This window comes from Salvelinus namaycush, unplaced genomic scaffold (genome assembly GCF_016432855.1).
Source record: "Salvelinus namaycush isolate Seneca unplaced genomic scaffold, SaNama_1.0 Scaffold22, whole genome shotgun sequence".
Classification (NCBI taxonomy): Eukaryota; Metazoa; Chordata; class Actinopteri; order Salmoniformes; family Salmonidae; genus Salvelinus; species Salvelinus namaycush.
Window position 1 is genome coordinate 619,147 of NW_024059008.1, and position 18,035 is coordinate 637,181.

The following is an 18,035-nucleotide window of genomic DNA, read 5'->3' on the forward strand; positions in this document are numbered from 1 at the left end:
TAAAGGACGGTTCTTGATGTTATTGATTGGTGTTTGTAAATAATGTTTATTTAGTCAAATTGTTGACATTACAATCCTGATTCTGTTTGAACTCAATAACACTGAATGGAACTTTCCTGGTACACATTTGGCGAGATAAAGACAAATAAAGCTTTTTTTTTTTTTTTTACAGTTAAATATTGTTGTTTTCTCACATAAAAGAAGAATGACAGTTAAAGTTGAAGTCTATAGCGGTGAAACTGCCACGTTTGTTAACGACATTACAACAACAGAGGTCACTTCAAACAACGAAAACAGTTTATTCCCTCAGACATCATTTCACAACAGCAGAATATGGACTACCGTTATGTTCCCCATGATGCTGGTGTGATATAACAGAGTCTGGACTACCGTTATGTTCCCCATGATGCTGGTGTGATATAACAGTAGAGTCTGGACTACCGTTATTTTCCCCATGATGCTGGTGTGATATAACAGCAGAATATGGACTACTGTTATGTTCCCCATGATGCTGGTGTGATATAACAGCAGAATATGGACTACCGTTATGTTCCCCATGATGCTGGTGTGATATAACAGCAGAGTCTAGACTACCGTTATGTTCCCCATGATGCTGGTGTGATATAACAGAGTATGGACTACCGTTATGTTCCCCATGATGCTGGTGTGATATAACAGCAGAGTCTGGACTACCGTTATGTTCCCCATGATGCTGGTGTGATATAACAGCAGAATATGGACTACCGTTATTTTCCCCATGATGCTGGTGTGATATAACAGCAGAGTATGGACTACCGTTATTTTCCCCATGATGCTGGTGTGATATAACAGTAGAGTATGGACCACTGTTATTTTCCCCATGATGCTGGTGTGATATAACAGCAGAATATGGACTACCGTTATGTTCCCCATGATGCTGGTGTGATATAACAGTAGAGTATGGACTACCGTTATTTTCCCCATGATGCTGGTGTGATATAACAGTAAAGTCTGGACTACCGTTATTTTCCCCATGATGCTGGTGTGATATAACAGCAGAGTATGGACTACCGTTATTTTCCCCATGATGCTGGTGTGATATAACAGCAGAGTCTGGACTACCGTTATTTTCCCCATGATGCTGGTGTGATATAACAGCAGAGTCTGGACTACCGTTATTTTCCCCATGATGCTGGTGTGATATAACAGCAGAATATGGACTACTGTTATGTTCCCCATGATGCTGGTGTGATATAACAGAGTCTGGACTACCGTTATGTTCCCCATGATGCTGGTGTGATATAACAGCAGAGTCTGGACTACCGTTATTTTCCCCATGATGCTGGTGTGATATAACAGCAGAATATGGACTACTGTTATGTTCCCCATGATGCTGGTGTGATATAACAGTAGAGTATGGACCACTGTTATTTTCCCCATGATGCTGGTGTGATATAACAGCAGAATATGGACTACCGTTATGTTCCCCATGATGCTGGTGTGATATAACAGAGTCTGGACTACCGTTATGTTCCCCATGATGCTGGTGTGATATAACAGCAGAGTCTGGACTACCGTTATTTTCCCCATGATGCTGGTGTGATATAACAGCAGAGTATGGACTACCGTTATGTTCCCCATGATGCTGGTGTGATATAACAGAGTCTGGACTACCGTTATGTTCCCCATGATGCTGGTGTGATATAACAGCAGAGTATGGACTACCGTTATTTTCCCCATGATGCTGGTGTGATATAACAGAGTATGGACTACCGTTATTTTCCCCATGATGCTGGTGTGATATAACAGAGTATGGACTACCGTTATGTTCCCCATGATGCTGGTGTGATATAACAGAGTCTGGACTACCGTTATTTCCCCCATGATGCTGGTGTGATATAACAGCAGAGTATGGACTACCGTTATGTTCCCCATGATGCTGGTGTGATATAACAGCAGAGTCTGGACTACCGTTATGTTCCCCATGATGCTGGTGTGATATAACAGCAGAGTCTGGACTACCGTTATATTCCCCATGATGCTGGTGTGATATAACAGCAGAGTCTGGACTACCGTTATATTCCCCATGATGCTGGTGTGATATAACAGCAGAGTCTGGACTACCGTTATATTCCCCATGATGCTGGTGTGATATAACAGCAGAGTATGGACTACCGTTATATTCCCCATGATGCTGGTGTGATATAACAGAGTCTTGTCTACCGTTATTTCACAATCCCAGCTTTAAGTAAATGTGGTACAGTGTTTGGTGAAAAAGTATAGCCTCTTCCACAGAAACTGAACTGCCATCACACACACACACACACACACACACACACACACACACACACACACACACACACACAAACACAAACACAAACAAACAAACAAACAAAAAAAATGTGTCCGGAATATAAACGTATCACACAACACTCATATATGTAGTATGGGTGATCTATCTCTTTCTATATGAATTACTATGCTGTTACTAAGCAGTAATGTATTACGGCAGTGTTATGTTATGGCACCTAATAGGAAGTGATGCACGAGATGTTTTTACTCAACAATACTAAACTGTTACTCCCGTCTCCTGCCTGGTGATTTTTCTCCACAACACAAATGTTACAACAAACACTGTGAGACAGATCAAAAATAGCTGTTCATACAGGTCTTTTAGACATGAGGAAAAGACAGGGAGCAGAACCTCAACATAAACCGTAAGTTGTTGTACAGGGTGGCTATACCAGTGGTCTGTCTATACCAGTGGTCTGTCTATACCAGTGGTCTGTCTATACCAGTGGTCTGGCTATACCAGTGGTCTGGCTATACCAGTGGTATGTCTATACCAGTGGTCTGGCTATACCAGTGGTCTGGCTATACCAGTGGTCTGTCTATACCAGTGGTCTGTCTATACCAGTGGTCTGGCTATACCAGTGGTCTGGCTATACCAGTGGTCTGGCTATACCAGTGGTCTGTCTATACCAGTGGTCTGTCTATACCAGTGGTCTGGCTATACCAGTGGTCTGTCTATACCAGTGGTTCTGTCTATACCAGTGGTTTGTCTATACCAGTGGTCTGTCTATACCAGTGGTCTGGCTATACCAGTGGTCTGGCTATACCAGTGGTCTGTCTATACCAGTGGTCTGTCTATACCAGTGGTCTGTCTATACCAGTGGTCTGTCTATACCAGTGGTCTGGCTATACCAGTGGTATGTCTATACCAGTGGTCTGGCTATACCAGTGGTCTGGCTATACCAGTGGTCTGTCTATACCAGTGGTCTGTCTATACCAGTGGTCTGGCTATACCAGTGGTCTGGCTATACCAGTGGTCTGGCTATACCAGTGGTCTGTCTATACCAGTGGTCTGTCTATACCAGTGGTCTGGCTATACCAGTGGTCTGTCTATACCAGTGGTTCTGTCTATACCAGTGGTTTGTCTATACCAGTGGTCTGGCTATACCAGTGGTCTGGCTATACCAGTGGTCTGTCTATACCAGTGGTCTGGCTATACCAGTGGTCTGGCTATACCAGTGGTCTGTCTATACCAGTGGTCTGTCTGTACCAGTGGTCTGTTTGTACCAGTGGTCTGTCTGTACCAGTGGTCTGTCTGTACCAGTGGTCTGGCTATACCAGTGGTCTGGCTATACCAGTGGTCTGGCTATACCAGTGGTCAGTCTATACCAGTGGTCAGTCTATACCAGTGGTCTGGCTATACCAGTGGTCTGGCTATACCAGTGGTCTGGCTATACCAGTGGTCTGTCTATACCAGTGGTCTGGCTATACCAGTGGTCTGTCTATACTAGTGGTCTGTCTATACCAGTGGTCTGTCTATACCAGTGGTCCGTCTATACCAGTGGTCCGTCTATACCAGTGGTCCGTCTATACCAGTGGTCCGTCTATACCAGTGGTCCGTCTATACCAGTGGTCCGGCTATACCAGTGGTCCGGCTATACCAGTGGTCCGTCTATACCAGTGGTCCGTCTATACCAGTGGTATGTCTATACCAGTGGTCCGGCTATACCAGTGGTATGTCTATACCAGTGGTCCGGCTATACCAGTGGTCCGTCTATACCAGTGGTCCGTCTATACCAGTGGTTCTGTCTATACCAGTGGTCTGTCTATACCAGTGGTCTGTCTATACCAGTGGTATATCTATACTAGTGGTCTGTCTATACCAGTGGTCTGTCTATACCAGTGGTTCTGTCTGTACCAGTGGTCTGTCTATACCAGTGGTCTGTCTATACCAGTGGTATATCTATACCAGTGGTCTGTCTATACCAGTGGTATATCTATACCAGTGGTCTGTCTATACCAGTGGTCTGTCTATACTAGTGGTATATCTATACCAGTGGTCTGTCTATACCAGTGGTCTGTCTATACCAGTGGTCTGTCTATACTAGTGGTATATCTATACCAGTGGTCTGTCTATACCAGTGGTCTGTCTATACTAGTGGTATATCTATACCAGTGGTCTGTCTATACCAGTGGTCTGTCTATACTAGTGGTATATCTATACCAGTGGTCTGTCTATACCAGTGGTCTGTCTATACTAGTGGTCTGTCTATACCAGTGGTCTGTCTATACCAGTGGTATGTCTATACCAGTGGTCCGGCTATACCAGTGGTCTGTCTATACCAGTGGTATGTCTATACCAGTGGTCCGGCTATACCAGTGGTCTGTCTATACCAGTGGTCTGTCCATACCAGTGGTTCTGTCCATACCAGTGGTTCTGTCTATACCAGTTGTCTGTCTATACCAGTGGTATGTCTATACTAGTGTTATATCTATACCAGTAGTCTGTCTATACCAGTGGTCTGTCTATACCAGTGGTCTGTCTATACCAGTGGTTCTGTCTATACTAGTGGTCTGTCTATACTAGTGGTCTGTCTATACTAGTGGTCTGTCTATACTAGTGTTATATCTATACCAGTGGTCTGTCTATACCAGTGGTATGTCTATACTAGTGTTATATCTATACCAGTGGTCCGGCTATACCAGTGGTCTGTCTATACCAGTGGTCTGTCCATACCAGTGGTTCTGTCCATACCAGTGGTTCTGTCTATACCAGTGGTTCCTAACTGTGGGGACCCACATCTGGGTTGTGGCACTGGCAAGGGTCCAGGTGGGGTCGCATCACAGGATTACCTTTTTAGTGCATCGTTAAACTTAATTTCATTATTATACAGTCAATTTCTTAATATTGGTCAGAAGAACCTATACCATACCCATAAATCTGCATTCAGTTTACTGTTTCTACCAAAAGGGTTTTTATTTATAAATGTTGGACGTATTATTTGGTCAGTTTTTTCACCTCTCTCTGAGTCATTTGTACAGTTGTAGTTTTAAAGGAGAATAAATCCTAGCTGTCTGGTCCCTGGTATAAAAAGGGTTTTTATTAATTAATGTTGGACGTATTATACTATAGTTGTAGTTTTATAGGAGAATAAATCCTAGCTGTCCGGTCCCTGGTATAAAAAGGGTTTTTATTAATTAATGTTGGACGTATTATACTATAGTTGTAGTTTTATAGGAGAATAAATCATAGCTGTCCGGTCCCTGGTATAAAAGGGTTGAGGAACACTGTTCTGACAGGTCCTGACTCCTGGGATCATATTGTTAGTAAATTAAAGTTAGTTAAATAAAGGTTTAAAAAAATCTATAGTAATAATTGTATTGTCAGCAGGGATGGGTACATTACAAAATAGAACTACAAAACAATACAAAGATCAATGTATCAAAATAAACTACAAAATACTTGTATTTTTCTGTGTATTTAATTAAAATGCATGTATTTTGTATTTTAAAATACAGAAGTACATTATCCAGTAGCAGGGCCCAACAGCAACAACCCTCTCAGTAATGGTAACAGAAACAGTTGACTTGCTCTGACTGTGATACAGTATGTTGTTGTTTATCTGCCTCAGTTGAATGTACTGAAGTCACTCTGGATAAGAGTGTCTGATAAATGACCAAATGTATTAGTGAAAATGAACATACCAAAATTAAATGCAATGTGCTAGGGCAAGAAACTAAAAAGTTCCCCCCTTCAGGGTCCCCAGGACCAGGACTTAAGGACACTGATCTACAGTATGGTACAGTAGCTTTCCCAGAAGCCTGGTTACAGTATGGTACAGTAGCTTTCCCAGAAGCCTGGTTACAGTATGGTACAGTAGCTTTCCCAGAAGCCTGGTTACAGTATGGTACAGTAGCTTTCCCAGAAGCCTGGTTACAGTATGGTACAGTAGCTTTCCCAGAAGCCTGGTTACAGTATGGTACAGTAGCTTTCCCAGAAGCCTGGTGCAGCTCTGGGTGCAGCTCTGGATCCAGCTTCCATATCAATCCTGGTATCCCCAGGCTCCATGGGGGCGATGCCCTGATACATAATAACATTTTGCTCATGGGTGGAATAGCCCGCCTGTTCCAGGAAGTTACTCAATGGATGGCCACATATGATCATGAACAACTCCCTGCTGATGCAATATGTGTTGAGCGGGTTGAAGTTCCTCAGGTCCTCGTGCTGGGTCACATAGACCTTATCCACTGTCCTGTCTGAACGCTGATAAATGACCAAACTGTTTGTGTGAGAATGAACATACCAAAATGAACAGCAAAGCACAATGGCTGTTGTTATTGGCCCTGCTTCGGGGCAGAGCTCATTAGAATAATACTCAGCATGCTTTGCGATTAATTTTTACATATACAATTAAACTTAGTCCATTTAGCAGACACTCTTGTCACACCATAGTGCCATCAGACTTCTGATACCAATGCAGGGTGAAAGGGGGCCACAAAATGGTGAACAGCTATCAAAAATGGTATAGAATAGTATTTTGTATTTTAAAAATACAAATTACAGCTCTCTAAAGTATCTTGTTACAAAATACATTGGAGTGTAGTTCAGCCCATTGTAATACACATTACTAAATACTCAGCAGTAATTGAAATACATATTTGAAATACATGTAACAGAAATAGGCCTACTGCCCATCTGTGATTGTCAGTATTATCAAATTTATTTCAATCAATCAAATGTATTCATAAAGCCCTTTTTACATCAGCAGATGTCACAACGTGCTTGTACAGAAACCCAGCCTAAAACCTCAAACAGCAAGCAATGCAGGTGTAGAAGCACGGTGGCTAGTTAAGAACAGCTGACATTGTTGTTCTGTGTCCATGGCAACACAGTGTGGACGGAGCCACTCAACTCATCTTTTTCACACACAACTTTTCAACCATAAAAGTGTTGCAAGAGATTTAGTATGTTATTTCTCAACCATTATTCCGTGGACCTGCGCCAGTCAGTGGGATGGTGTTTCTCAACCTTTGTTCCGTGGACCTGCTCCAGTCAGTGGGATGGTGTTTCTCAACCATTGTTCCGTGGACCTGTGCCAGTCAGTGGGATGGTGTTTCTCAACCATTGTTCCGTGGACCTGTGCCAGTCAGTGGGATGGTGTTTCTCAACCATTGTTCCGTGGACCTGCGCCAGTCAGTGGGATGGTGTTTCTCAACCATTGTTCTGTGGACCTGCGCCAGTCAGTGGGATGTTGCTGGCCGCTCCCTGAGATGATTAACTGACACCAGTGGGGATTTTAGCATGTAAATCTTGGTGGGATAAACTCAACAACAAAAACATTGGGATGCATGCCAGCAAAACCACTGCACTACACAACACTACACTAAATAATACATTAGTTGCACTATAATGGTGACAAACGGTGCCCACAAACTCTTAGGGCCTACATAAAGCTGTCCCAACAGCAGAGTCCCAACACCTTACCACTGCTACACCTGGCTATCAGAGGAGTCCCAACAGCAGAGTCCCAACACCTTACCACTGCTACACCTGGCTATCAGAGGAGTCCCAACAGCAGAGTCCCAACAGCAGAGTCCCAACACCTTACCACTGCTACACCTGGCTATCAGAGCAGTCCCAACACCTTACCACTGCTACACCTGGCTATCAGAGGAGTCCCAACAGCAGAGTCCCAACACCTTACCACTGCTACACCTGGCTATCAGAGGAGTCCCAACAGCAGAGTCTCAACACCTTACCACTGCTACACCTGGCTATCAGAGGAGTCCCAACAGCAGAGTCCCAACAGCTTACCACTGCTACACCTGGCTATCAGAGGAGTCCCAACAGCAGAGTCTCAACACCTTACCACTGCTACACCTGGCTATCAGAGGAGTCCCAACAGCAGAGTCTCAACACCTTACCACTGCTACACCTGGCTATCAGAGGAGTCCCAACAGCAGAGTCCCAACACCTCACCACTGCTACACCTGGCTATCAGAGGAGTCCCAACAGCAGAGTCTCAACACCTTACCACTGCTACACCTGGCTATCAGAGGAGTCCCAACAGCAGAGTCCCAACACCTTACCACTGCTACACCTGGCTATCAGAGGAGTCCCAAAAGCAGAGTCTCAACACCTTACCACTGCTACACCTGGCTATCAGAGGAGTCCCAACAGCAGAGTCCCAACACCTTACCACTGCTACACCTGGCTATCAGAGGAGTCCCAACAGCAGAGTCTCAACAGCTTACCACTGCTACACCTGGCTATCAGAGGAGTCCCAACAGCAGAGTCTCAACACCTTACCACTGCTACACCTGGCTATCAGAGGAGTCCCAACAGCAGAGTCTCAACACCTTACCACTGCTACACCTGGCTTTCAGAGGAGTCCCAACAGCAGAGTCTCAACACCTTACCACTACTACACCTGGCTATCAGAGGAGTCCCAACAGCAGAGTCCCAACACCTTACCACTGCTCCACCTGGCTATCAGAGGAGTCCCAACAGCAGAGTCTCAACACCTTACCACTGCTACACCTGGCTATCAGAGGAGTCCCAACAGCAGAGTCCCAACACCTTACCACTGCTACACCTGGCTATCAGAGGAGTCCCAACAGCAGAGTCCCAACAGCAGAGTCCCAACACCTTACCACTGCTACACCTGGCTATCAGAGGAGTCCCAACAGCAGAGTCCCAACACCTTACCACTGCTACACCTGGCTATCAGAGGAGTCCCAACAGCAGAGTCTCAACACCTTACCACTACTACACCTGGCTATCAGAGGAGTCCCAACAGCAGAGTCTCAACACCTTACCACTGCTACACCTGGCTATCAGAGGAGTCCCAACAGCAGAGTCCCAACACCTTACCACTACTACACCTGGCTATCAGAGGAGTCCCAACACCTTACCACTGCTACACCTGGCTATCAGAGGAGTCCCAACAGCAGAGTCCCAACACCTTACCACTACTACACCTGGCTATCAGAGGAGTCCCAACAGCAGAGTCCCAACACCTTACCACTGCTACACCTGGCTATCAGAGGAGTCCCAACAGCAGAGTCCCAACACCTTACCACTGCTACACCTGGCTATCAGAGGAGTCCCAACAGCAGAGTCTCAACACCTTACCACTGCTACACCTGGCTATCAGAGGAGTCCCAACAGCAGAGTCCCAACACCTTACCACTGCTACACCTGGCTATCAGAGGAGTCCCAACAGCAGAGTCCCAACACCTTACCACTGCTACACCTGGCTATCAGAGGAGTCCCAACAGCAGAGTCCCAACACCTTACCACTGCTACACCTGGCTATCAGAGGAGTCCCAACAGCAGAGTCCCAACACCTTACCACTGCTACACCTGGCTATCAGAGGAGTCCCAACAGCAGAGTCCCAACAGCAGAGTCCCAACACCTTACCACTGCTACACCTGGCTATCAGAGGAGTCCCAACAGCAGAGTCCCAACACCTTACCACTGCTACACCTGGCTATCAGAGGAGTCCCAACAGCAGAGTCTCAACACCTTACCACTACTACACCTGGCTATCAGAGGAGTCCCAACACCTTACCACTGCTACACCTGGCTATCAGAGGAGTCCCAACAGCAGAGTCCCAACACCTTACCACTACTACACCTGGCTATCAGAGGAGTCCCAACAGCAGAGTCCCAACACCTTACCACTGCTACACCTGGCTATCAGAGGAGTCCCAACAGCAGAGTCCCAACACCTTACCACTGCTACACCTGGCTATCAGAGGAGTCCCAACAGCAGAGTCCCAACACCTTACCACTGCTACACCTTGCTATCAGAGGAGTCCCAACACCTTACCACTACTACACCTGGCTATCAGAGGAGTCCCAACACCTTACCACTGCTACACCTGGCTATCAGAGGAGTCCCAACAGCAGAGTCCCAACACCTTACCACTACTACACCTGGCTATCAGAGGAGTCCCAACAGCAGAGTCCCAACACCTTACCACTGCTACACCTGGCTATCAGAGGAGTCCCAACAGCAGAGTCTCAACACCTTACCACTGCTACACCTGGCTATCAGAGGAGTCCCAACAGCAGAGTCCCAACACCTTACCACTGCTACACCTGGCTATCAGAGGAGTCCCAACAGCAGAGTCCCAACACCTTACCACTGCTACACCTGGCTATCAGAGGAGTCCCAACAGCAGAGTCTCAACACCTTACCACTACTACACCTGGCGATCAGAGGAGTCCCAACAGCAGAGTCCCAACACCTTACCACTGCTACACCTGGCTATCAGAGGAGTCCCAACAGCAGAGTCCCAACACCTTACCACTGCTACACCTGGCTATCAGAGGAGTCCCAACAGCAGAGTCTCAACACCTTACCACTGCTACACCTGGCTATCAGAGGAGTCCCAACAGCAGAGTCTCAACACCTTACCACTGCTACACCTGGCTATCAGAGGAGTCCCAACAGCAGAGTCTCAACACCTTACCACTGCTACACCTGGCTATCAGAGGAGTCCCAACAGCAGAGTCCCAACACCTTACCACTGCTACACCTGGCTATCAGAGGAGTCCCAACAGCAGAGTCCCAACACCTTACCACTGCTACACCTGGCTATCAGAGGAGTCCCAACAGCAGAGTCTCAACACCTTACCACTGCTACACCTGGCTATCAGAGGAGTCCCAACAGCAGAGTCCCAACACCTTACCACTGCTACACCTGGCTATCAGAGGAGTCCCAACAGCAGAGTCCCAACACCTTACCACTGCTACACCTGGCTATCAGAGGAGTCCCAACAGCAGTCCCAACACCTTACCACTGCTACACCTGGCTATCAGAGGAGTCCCAACAGCAGTCCCAACACCTTACCACTGCTACACCTGGCTATCAGAGGAGTCCCAACAGCAGTCCCAACACCTTACCACTGCTACACCTGGCTATCAGAGGAGTCCCAACAGCAGAGTCCCAACACCTTACCACTGCTACACCTGGCTATCAGAGGAGTCCCAACAGCAGTCCCAACACCTTACCACTGCTACACCTGGCTATCAGAGGAGTCCCAACAGCAGAGTCCCAACACCTTACCACTGCTACACCTGGCTATCAGAGGAGTCCCAACAGCAGAGTCCCAACACCTTACCACTGCTACACCTGGCTATCAGAGGAGTCCCAACAGCAGAGTCCCAACACCTTACCACTGCTACACCTGGCTATCAGAGGAGTCCCAACAGCAGAGTCCCAACACCTTACCACTACTACACCTGGCGATCAGAGGAGTCCCAACAGCAGAGTCCCAACACCTTACCACTGCTATACCTGGCTATCAGAGGAGTCCCAACAGCAGAGTCCCAACACCTTACCACTGCTACACCTGGCTATCAGAGGAGTCCCAACAGCAGAGTCTCAACACCTTACCACTGCTACACCTGGCTATCAGAGGAGTCCCAACAGCAGAGTCTCAACACCTTACCACTGCTACACCTGGCTATCAGAGGAGTCCCAACAGCAGAGTCTCAACACCTTACCACTGCTACACCTGGCTATCAGAGGAGTCCCAACAGCAGAGTCCCAACACCTTACCACTGCTACACCTGGCTATCAGAGGAGTCCCAACAGCAGAGTCCCAACACCTTACCACTGCTACACCTGGCTATCAGAGGAGTCCCAACAGCAGAGTCTCAACACCTTACCACTGCTACACCTGGCTATCAGAGGAGTCCCAACAGCAGAGTCCCAACACCTTACCACTGCTACACCTGGCTATCAGAGGAGTCCCAACAGCAGAGTCTCAACACCTTACCACTGCTACACCTGGCTATCAGAGGAGTCCCAACAGCAGAGTCCCAACACCTTACCACTGCTACACCTGGCTATCAGAGGAGTCCCAACAGCAGAGTCCCAACACCTTACCACTGCTACACCTGGCTATCAGAGGAGTCCCAACAGCAGAGTCCCAACACCTTACCACTGCTACACCTGGCTATCAGAGGAGTCCCAACAGCAGAGTCCCAACACCTTACCACTGCTACACCTGGCTATCAGAGGAGTCCCAACAGCAGAGTCTCAACACCTTACCACTGCTACACCTGGCTATCAGAGGAGTCCCAACAGCAGAGTCCCAACACCTTACCACTGCTACACCTGGCTATCAGAGGAGTCCCAACAGCAGAGTCCCAACAGCAGAGTCCCAACACCTTACCACTGCTACACCTGGCTATCAGAGGAGTCCCAACAGCAGAGTCCCAACACCTTACCACTGCTACACCTGGCTATCAGAGGAGTCCCAACAGCAGAGTCTCAACACCTTACCACTACTACACCTGGCTATCAGAGGAGTCCCAACACCTTACCACTGCTACACCTGGCTATCAGAGGAGTCCCAACAGCAGAGTCCCAACACCTTACCACTACTACACCTGGCTATCAGAGGAGTCCCAACAGCAGAGTCCCAACACCTTACCACTGCTACACCTGGCTATCAGAGGAGTCCCAACAGCAGAGTCCCAACACCTTACCACTGCTACACCTGGCTATCAGAGGAGTCCCAACAGCAGAGTCCCAACACCTTACCACTGCTACACCTTGCTATCAGAGGAGTCCCAACACCTTACCACTACTACACCTGGCTATCAGAGGAGTCCCAACACCTTACCACTGCTACACCTGGCTATCAGAGGAGTCCCAACAGCAGAGTCCCAACACCTTACCACTACTACACCTGGCTATCAGAGGAGTCCCAACAGCAGAGTCCCAACACCTTACCACTGCTACACCTGGCTATCAGAGGAGTCCCAACAGCAGAGTCTCAACACCTTACCACTGCTACACCTGGCTATCAGAGGAGTCCCAACAGCAGAGTCCCAACACCTTACCACTGCTACACCTGGCTATCAGAGGAGTCCCAACAGCAGAGTCCCAACACCTTACCACTGCTACACCTGGCTATCAGAGGAGTCCCAACAGCAGAGTCTCAACACCTTACCACTACTACACCTGGCGATCAGAGGAGTCCCAACAGCAGAGTCCCAACACCTTACCACTGCTACACCTGGCTATCAGAGGAGTCCCAACAGCAGAGTCCCAACACCTTACCACTGCTACACCTGGCTATCAGAGGAGTCCCAACAGCAGAGTTTCAACACCTTACCACTGCTACACCTGGCTATCAGAGGAGTCCCAACAGCAGAGTCTCAACACCTTACCACTGCTACACCTGGCTATCAGAGGAGTCCCAACAGCAGAGTCTCAACACCTTACCACTGCTACACCTGGCTATCAGAGGAGTCCCAACAGCAGAGTCCCAACACCTTACCACTGCTACACCTGGCTATCAGAGGAGTCCCAACAGCAGAGTCCCAACACCTTACCACTGCTACACCTGGCTATCAGAGGAGTCCCAACAGCAGAGTCTCAACACCTTACCACTGCTACACCTGGCTATCAGAGGAGTCCCAACAGCAGAGTCCCAACACCTTACCACTGCTACACCTGGCTATCAGAGGAGTCCCAACAGCAGAGTCCCAACACCTTACCACTGCTACACCTGGCTATCAGAGGAGTCCCAACAGCAGTCCCAACACCTTACCACTGCTACACCTGGCTATCAGAGGAGTCCCAACAGCAGTCCCAACACCTTACCACTGCTACACCTGGCTATCAGAGGAGTCCCAACAGCAGTCCCAACACCTTACCACTGCTACACCTGGCTATCAGAGGAGTCCCAACAGCAGAGTCCCAACACCTTACCACTGCTACACCTGGCTATCAGAGGAGTCCCAACAGCAGTCCCAACACCTTACCACTGCTACACCTGGCTATCAGAGGAGTCCCAACAGCAGAGTCCCAACACCTTACCACTGCTACACCTGGCTATCAGAGGAGTCCCAACAGCAGAGTCCCAACACCTTACCACTGCTACACCTGGCTATCAGAGGAGTCCCAACAGCAGAGTCCCAACACCTTACCACTGCTACACCTGGCTATCAGAGGAGTCCCAACAGCAGAGTCCCAACACCTTACCACTACTACACCTGGCGATCAGAGGAGTCCCAACAGCAGAGTCCCAACACCTTACCACTGCTATACCTGGCTATCAGAGGAGTCCCAACAGCAGAGTCCCAACACCTTACCACTGCTACACCTGGCTATCAGAGGAGTCAAAACAGCAGAGTCTCAACACCTTACCACTGCTACACCTGGCTATCAGAGGAGTCCCAACAGCAGAGTCTCAACACCTTACCACTGCTACACCTGGCTATCAGAGGAGTCCCAACAGCAGAGTCTCAACACCTTACCACTGCTACACCTGGCTATCAGAGGAGTCCCAACAGCAGAGTCCCAACACCTTACCACTGCTACACCTGGCTATCAGAGGAGTCCCAACAGCAGAGTCCCAACACCTTACCACTGCTACACCTGGCTATCAGAGGAGTCCCAACAGCAGAGTCTCAACACCTTACCACTGCTACACCTGGCTATCAGAGGAGTCCCAACAGCAGAGTCCCAACACCTTACCACTGCTACACCTGGCTATCAGAGGAGTCCCAACAGCAGAGTCCCAACACCTTACCACTGCTACACCTGGCTATCAGAGGAGTCCCAACAGCAGTCCCAACACCTTACCACTGCTACACCTGGCTATCAGAGGAGTCCCAACAGCAGTCCCAACACCTTACCACTGCTACACCTGGCTATCAGAGGAGTCCCAACAGCAGTCCCAACACCTTACCACTGCTACACCTGGCTATCAGAGGAGTCCCAACAGCAGAGTCCCAACACCTTACCACTGCTACACCTGGCTATCAGAGGAGTCCCAACAGCAGTCCCAACACCTTACCACTGCTACACCTGGCTATCAGAGGAGTCCCAACAGCAGAGTCCCAACACCTTACCACTGCTACACCTGGCTATCAGAGGAGTCCCAACAGCAGAGTCCCAACACCTTACCACTGCTACACCTGGCTATCAGAGGAGTCCCAACAGCAGAGTCCCAACACCTTACCACTGCTACACCTGGCTATCAGAGGAGTCCCAACAGCAGAGTCCCAACAGCTTACCACTGCTACACCTGGCTATCAGAGGAGTCCCAACAGCTTACCACTGCTACACCTGGCTATCAGAGGAGTCCCAACACCTTACCACTGCTACACCTGGCTATCAGAGGAGTCCCAACAGCAGAGTCCCAACAGCTTACCACTGCTACACCTGGCTATCAGAGGAGTCCCAACAGCTTACCACTGCTACACCTGGCTATCAGAGGAGTCCCAACACCTTACCACTGCTACACCTGGCTATCAGAGGAGTCCCAACAGCAGTCCCAACACCTTACCACTGCTACACCTGGCTATCAGAGGAGTCCCAACAGCAGTCCCAACACCTTACCACTGCTACACCTGGCTATCAGAGGAGTCCCAACAGCAGTCCCAACACCTTACCACTGCTACACCTGGCTATCAGAGGAGTCCCAACAGCAGAGTCCCAACACCTTACCACTGCTACACCTGGCTATCAGAGGAGTCCCAACAGCAGTCCCAACACCTTACCACTGCTACACCTGGCTATCAGAGGAGTCCCAACAGCAGAGTCCCAACACCTTACCACTGCTACACCTGGCTATCAGAGGAGTCCCAACAGCAGAGTCCCAACACCTTACCACTGCTACACCTGGCTATCAGAGGAGTCCCAACAGCAGAGTCCCAACACCTTACCACTGCTACACCTGGCTATCAGAGGAGTCCCAACAGCAGAGTCCCAACATCTTACTGTTACACCGGGATATCAGCGGAGACGTCTGGCAGCGAAACAGTTCATTCAGCCTCATTTACTGCCTTTTTAAAAAACATAGCTGATATGGCTGACTTGCTTAAACAAATGTGGTTTCTACTGACAATTGAGATGTACAAACTATGCCATAAGGGGACGATGAGCAGATAAAAGGCAGTCCGTAATTTTGATTAAGACATTAATGAGCGAGCTAGAACGGACGTAGTCAATATAACGATTTGTTCAGCACTTTTGAAATGTACAGGAAAAGAATTCCGAACATGGGCCATTCTTACAGTATTCCCCCTGTACAACAAGTCAGAACCGTAGGATAAATAATGGGGGCATATAAGCAGACAATGAAATCTCTTATAATATTTGATGATGACATTTTTCTTAAACGGGCTATAGGCTACATGTGCACCACCAAGTCAGAACAGTAGTCAAAATTAAGATGGGTAAATAGTTAACTAAGTTATGAGGGGGAAAGGGACTGAGTTAGATGACCGTTCAAAACGTATTTTCCCAGTCGGAGCTCGTTTTTCCCCCTGAGTTCCCAGTTGTCTTGAACTCACTAAAGTCTGAGATTTCCCAGTTCTGAGTTTCCAGTTGTTTTGAACGCAGCAGAAGCCATGCTTGATTGACAGCATGGCCAATGTTGAATGTTTATCCTTTTAAGCTTGGAAAAGAGACCCTTAAACCCAGACTTTGATCACACACTCTGTCCACTGAATAGCAGGCTAGTGATTGCTTTGCAATGCTGCAGTTAGCCACTGATTCCTTCCAAGCCACTCGTTGTTGAATTTGCGATTTCCAACTTGTTGTCTAATGTTTGTGTCCAATGGACGATGAGCACCGATGTTTAATCTATAATTTCTCTTCATAATTTCACTTCATATGACAAGGGTTGAAAAAGATTTGCCAGTAGATTGTCAACTTGATTCACGATGATGACTGCTAGCTAAGATTTTGAAGGTATGATGTTGACATGATTAGTCCAATCAAAAGCTACGGATAGATATAACATGATTTGACATCATTTGATCTGTGGCCAATGACCTTGAGTCTTCTTGGATGGGCACTTCTAATGGGATGACAACTAGAGGAGTTCATTAATCGAATTAATTCTAAGGGGCTTGAATTTTTGAGCTCTCCCCGTAGATTTTGCGATGACATGATGTCCCCATGGGTGACAGAACTCTGAGCCAATCACGGCGCAACTAGAGAAGATTGCCAACCCCTATATTATATATTTCTCTGTCTGCCCCTCCACCACAGAAAGCACTGAGCTCGGCTGAAACACCTGCGTTTTGGAGCTGCCTTACTCAAGAAAACAACAAAGAGACCACGTTTGTATGCGACTTTATTAACTCAACACTGTTTTAAAGTTTTTTAAATGTTTTACATTGTTTGCAAACTGACATGTGACACGTATTAATGCCAAAATAACATGCAAAACAGGCAACAACAAAAAAGGTGGGGCTCATAACAGGCCCTGAATAACGGGACGCCACTGACTGACACTATTGCAGTCAGTTAACAGTGCTAGTTTGAACGTAAACATTCCCCCGAGGAGGTGAAACATTGCTCACCGGCCCCTAAAAGGAGAAAAGGGTTGAGCCCTTGGCAGTAGCTCAAACATCTAGGCCTGTATTCTAAAAGCGTCTCAGACTACTGCTGGTCTAGGATCAGGTCCCAGTGTCGTTGTAATCTCTTTCATTATGATTATAAGGATTAGAACTGATCCTAGATCATAACACTGATTCAGAGACACTTTATGAATCGAGGAGGCAGAAAGTAGGGACATTTGTGGCATGTAACACAGCCCAGGCCAAGACTGGATAACTTTCAGTTTCATTTCCTGAGATCTTCATGGTGAGTCCTGCCCCCAGAGTAAATTATGACACACACACACACACACACACACACACACACACACACACACACACACACACACACACACACACACACACACACACACACACACACACACACACACACACACACA